General features: G+C 26.0%; 1 protein-coding gene across 3 annotated transcripts in view; it reads right to left on the minus strand.

The window, feature by feature from the left end:
* Positions 1-4,373, minus strand: part of LOC129964143 (uncharacterized protein DDB_G0287625-like) — a 28,611-nt gene extending 24,238 nt beyond the window's left edge. The window contains exon 1 of one of the 3 annotated variants that reach the window (XM_056078842.1): positions 4,089-4,373. The gene's annotated coding sequence lies outside the window, so the exon portion shown is untranslated. Of the gene's footprint in view, positions 1-3,927 lie in introns of all 3 variants that reach the window. The other 2 variants (XM_056078841.1, XM_056078840.1) reach the window with 2 other exon arrangements.
* Between the last annotated feature and the right edge of the window lie 1,627 nt (positions 4,374-6,000).

Consider the following 6,000-nt stretch of genomic DNA (forward strand, 5'->3'; position numbering starts at 1 on the left):
GATTCTCTCCTTTCAATTACCAAATCATATTATTATGGTATCAAAGGATGTCTATCACTCAGCATAAAAGTCAAAATGAACTATGCAATTCTCAGTAACAAATTAATTGAACTATGCAATTAATATTAAATATAGAATCAAATAGATATAGAAAATGATCAAATATAGAATGATAAATTTTGAATTGAAGGACAGGATTAATAAAATGGGAATTTCAAAAACTAAATTTGAAATAACTGGAAAAGACAGAGAAGAATATGATTTACACAGATAGATAAAAAAATAAATGAGAAGGTTGGTTATGGCTTTCTAAATTTGAAAATGAAATATCATTTAACATATTTTTTAACAATAAAATTTCAGGTAATTATAGATCTTTAGGACTGAAGCGATACTATAAATCTAGTCAAATATATAATCAAACAATGTGATAATTACATAATTGCATGGATTAGAATTTTTGAATGAGAAAAGGAGAATTTGAAATGATATTTAAAGTAAATAAATTATTGATAAAGAAATTAAATTACAGATACCCTATTTTTGATCCATTTCAGAAAAAATGATAGGAGGCAAAGAAGAAATGAATGATCTATTAAATTTGAAAAGGCTCATAATCTTTGCCAACAACATTTAATTTATAACTTTTTTCAACTTATAATTTTTTTTTTCAAAAGATATGACTGGCTTAGAACAAAAAAGATTGAACATAAAACAATGAATTATACTGAATATATTGAAATTGAAATAAAATAAGCATTTTACATTGTATTAAATATGTATTTAATTGATCAATAAAAAGGATAATAAATTTGAAAAGATAATAAACAGAACAATAAAAAGGATAAGGAAACTACACTGATCTCAGTTACTGATTTCATAACATAACTAATGATTATTTACAAAATGATAAAATCTAAGACAGTGTCTTTCTCTAGGCTATTTCTTTCTGAGGTTAATTTAATCTACATGACAACTTTTCTTTAGAATTATCTAGTGTTTCACCAGACTGTATAAAAGACAAACAACTGTCATTATCATCATTCAATTTTACTCACCCAACACAAACTGTACAAATTAAATCCCTACATGTACTTCTTTCAAAATGAAACTGAATCAATAACAGCAAAACTTGAGTTAATTTTTAAAAAAAATCTTTTTACCATTTATTTATTTTCTTACATTAAATAATTCATTATTATTGATTTTTAAAATATTTATTAAATGTTAAGAGCTTTAATTAAAATGTTGAGCACAGTAGGGAAAATGTAATAGGTTATTTCTTTCAAAAATAATTTAATAAAAGTCATAAGCAGATAATTTGAAGCATTCTATAAACATTCTGTAAATAGCCTTAAAAATTAAACACTATAAAAATTAATGACACTGGATGAGATTTAACTAAAGTGGAATTAATAAAGTAATTCATCTATTCTGACAATGATGTGGAGTTCAATTGTCAACTCGGATATTCTCACCAAAATGTTATTGTGAAGAAGATGAAAATAGTTTAAAAAGACAGGTCATGAATAATATGGATATTTTTCTGTTTGTAGGATCTTATTCACCACTCTGTAAGTTAGCACCACTTTGTCTTGGCACCACAGGATTATAAAAAAGTGGAATGTTAAATCTAGAGGCTTAAGGACTTGCTACAGCAAAAATGATAACTTTGATAATCATATTTGAATCATGCATTAAGAAATTAAATTATATTCACATGAAGTTGAATCAATCATTTAATTTGAAAAATAAGAATTATTAAAACATATTTTATATAAAAGCGTCCATCACATTTAAAAACAACCTTAATATAATTATTAGAATACATAATAATGCAAACATGTAAATATACGGTAATAATGCAAGAAGTCAGAGAATGGATGCTGCTGCATTTGAACATAAAGGTATATTAAGAGTCGATGATGCTTTAGGCAGCAAAGATCCCCCCTCCCCCACCTGCTTTACTAGATTCATCACTCCTTCTTTCTCTATATAGTATCCCTTAAGACTACTTGGACATCAAAGCATGCACTGTTACTACTGTATTGCTTACTGATAGATTCATTGTAATTAAAGTAAAATTAACTAACAATTGTTATCTTAAATGACTTTTTAATATACCAGCATGCGAGTCATAAGAATGCATTTCATCTAACTACCAAACCATAGAGAAAAGTAGTATAGTAAGAAGAAAAAATGAAGCAAAGAATAAAGTACATTTTCTTTTAGACATAACTGACTTTAAAATAAAATCTCCCATTTTATCTTCAAAAGGGACATCTCCAGTGGATGATGAACTTCAAATCCACTATTTATTCTTATCCAATTATTTATTCTTAAAAGTTACTTTAAATTATATACATAATATACAGTAATTTTGCTTTGGGAGTAAATAAGAGTATACAAAGCCTGGTGACCATGCTTATGTTAATTTTCTACACTTGGGATCATTACAGTTTATCCATTTTCTACAGTAAGTCATAATGTGATTAATTTCCTTATACTAAAGCAGCTGTTCACACATAAAAAAAAGATACCAATGAATGTCCCTTAACTTCAACTGTTCATCATTTCAATTTTTGATTGTTTTAATTCTTTTTTTTATGGGAGATTGTAATGACAAAATATTAAAAAGGAAATTATGCAATGAGTACAAGTATTATTTTTTCATTATAATTATTTAAACTGGCATCAATATAGCTATACAAGACGGTCAAGTAAATATTACAGTTCTCATCCACTAAATTCAAATCTATGTTAAACCAATGGGAATAGTCTCAAACTGTCTTGCATACTCTTAATTAAACATATAATTCCTGACTTAAAATTTTGAGCAAAATTGTGAACACTGCAAGAGCTTAGGTTTTTATTTCCTGCTATGTAATACAGTAAATATTGTGTTACATAGTATAATGAAGAAAATTATGAGCATATTTCAAAGACCTTTCCTTTGATTCAGTGACACCAAAATTTGACACATAAGTATAATTTCGGCGTACTTTTAATCAAATTTCATTTATTTCAATGGTTGCATTTTTACATTATATTTATATGCTTATGAAAGTACAGATCAACAGATGATTAGATTTCGTTCCAAATTCCAAACAGATGTATATTTTAGATGGTAAACTTTTGCACCAACTTTTATCCATCTAGCTCTTAATAAAGGCTAAGAATGCATCAATTAACCAACAGCAAAGCAAATTAGATCACACTGATATGCTAGCAAATTTGTAAACATGATAGAAAGATGTTTAGTTTTATATTGAATATGAATACGGGTAAAATCCTTGCAAAACAAATGTTACGATTTTAAATGCACTGGGAGAAAAAAAACTTACACCTCCCCAAAATTTACAAGGTTCAGAGGAAGTTATCTTCTTAATCTAACTGTAGGATTGACCCTATTCATTGTAAATTTTCTGAAATTGAACAAGTTGGCAACTCTGATAAGTTTTGTCATTGATCAAATACAACTTATTGCATAGCTAACAAACACAGATATAAATGAATAAAAAAAACAATTGATACTTAAGAACTTGAGATATCAAAAGATTTATACATAATTATTGTTCTGACAATTCTATTGTTTATATTCAGGATTTGTTAACTGTCAAAGTTAATTGTCTTCAAAAAATGCATTGTTTACAAACTATTTTTCCTCTTTATGACATAGGTAATAAAATAGAAAGCCTTTTTTCTTAGTTTTGTGTTTAAAAAAACTGTTAATTGAAAGAGAGAGAAACAAAATTACATGTTTTATGTTTAGCATAAACTTCATACGCAGTCTTCAATAATCGCATTCTGGATATAAATATCATTGAATATCAAAACATTTTTATATTTCTAAGCATTTGAAATATATTAATTATAAATTAAATTTTGTTACCAAATATAAACAGAAAGAAATAAGCATATTTTTACCCCACAGTCTAACACAATTCTGGAATCAACAATGTGTTTTTCAGTTCGATTTTCTACATTGATTTGAGGTTATAGCATTAATACAAATATTTTAAAGCTTTCTATCACACATTAAACAAGTGATGGCATTTCTAATTTAATTAAAACAAATTACTTTTTACTTTTCAAAAACATGCCCGAAAAGCGCCAATTTTTTTGTTTTTTCAACACATACAAATCAGGCAGCATTGTAAAAATAATAGCATTGCCAGATCAGAGATAGTTGAAAAAAATTTGTCTAGAGTATTTTCCTTCAAATTTCATGAAATTTGGCTATTTTTGAAAAGTTGGTAAGAGAAGCAGAAAACTATTCTTAAAGAAATTGATGATAAAGGGTTGGTTTTCATTTTACAACAGTCTTTTCTACCACAAAATCTTTAGAGGCCATGAACGTGAAAAATCTTCACATTGATATTCTATTAAAATGATAAACTTTCAATTTTATTCTTCTACGATTTCTAATAAAACACGAGAATCCAATTCTTTTATTTCCAACATTTTTTTTTTTATTAATTGACATCATGCGTAATTACGTTGACTTAAAATCGCTCTAGAACATCGATGAGTTTGGTTGTTTTGATTTTTTTTTCGGGCTTTAATTAAAGCCCATGTCTCTCTATTTTAATTACGATCAATATAAATGATGCAAATATAGTTTAAATTAAAAGTGGTTCTTCTTCAATAGCCCAACATAAACGAACCCAGTACAGCGTCAAGCACATGAGAGTTTTTGAATAAATGATGAGTAAATACAAAAGGTAGAATTCAAATGTATAGAAAAGAAATAATCAGCATATTCTAGTGGAATCTATTAGGCGCTTATAATTATTGGAATAAACTTTTGAGAATTATGAAATTTTTTTATGCTTATATATTAAAATATAAATACGTTGGATTTCTTAAAAAAAACTTTTTAAAATAAAATATATTCTTTAAAAATTTTTAAAAATTATTATTAAAAATTATATAATTAAAAATTTTTTTTGAAATATTCCAGAAGATTTAATTTTTATTTTTTATATTATTTTTTCCTTATTACCCAATATAAACTTATTTGGAAGCAAAATTATGTATGCTAATTCCAATTAAATGCTAATTTTTTAAAAATATTTTTATGCACACTTGCTAAATTTTCATAAGAATTTTGTTTTTCTGAACTAAATTTGACTTTAACTATCTAAAAAAACTCTAAATATAAAATGCAAATCCTATTTTTCTTCTAATATTTAACTGAAATCTTTATAATCAATTCTACTGAATTTCTTAAAAAATTAAGAGACCTGAAACATTTCAAAGATATTTAAATTTAATTACAATATTTTGTGAAAAGTCATTAAAATGTCCTTTTTTTCTCTATGCCCTCCAAATATTTATTTTATTGAACAATACATTTTTTAACACTATTTTAGTTGAATATAATAAAATATTTTTGGTGATGAAACGTTAAAAATAAAATTTAATGTTTTCGTCCATGTTTTCATCCCATGGCAAGGGCGATGCCTGAGCTTGAAATTTCCACGCCAAGCGGAAGAACATTTGATTATGATGGGACGTGGCATGTTTGGACCGGTGTCTGCTAAAAACGAAGGGTGCAGATTGCAAGTTGTCATCAAGGGTGTCTTAAAAGGACAAATATCTGCTAGTCACACTTGACAATAATTAATTGCTTTTGCTTGCTGGATCATTCAAATAACGAAACGAATTAAAGAATTATGAACTGAATTTTACTTGATGTGTTATGAAATGATTTTTAAATGTTTCATTTTTCAAGCATTAAGTTCTCTATTGATTTGTATGAGATAAGTATTAAAGTGTAAGAATTCAATACATAAAGTTAAATTTCTGAAATTTTTTTTTACTAATATTTTTAACGACAATTTTATAATCAAGACGAATGTACCACTATTAACACTAATAGATATATAATATTTACTGTAAGTTGGTTTTTCCCCTTCCAGAAAATGACATTAAAAATTATGTACAAATGAATATGTAATTTTATTTACTGTTTGGGTTTGATTGATAGATTCAAAA

This window comes from Argiope bruennichi, chromosome 3 (assembly GCF_947563725.1).
Source record: "Argiope bruennichi chromosome 3, qqArgBrue1.1, whole genome shotgun sequence".
NCBI classification, from domain to species: Eukaryota; Metazoa; Arthropoda; class Arachnida; order Araneae; family Araneidae; genus Argiope; species Argiope bruennichi.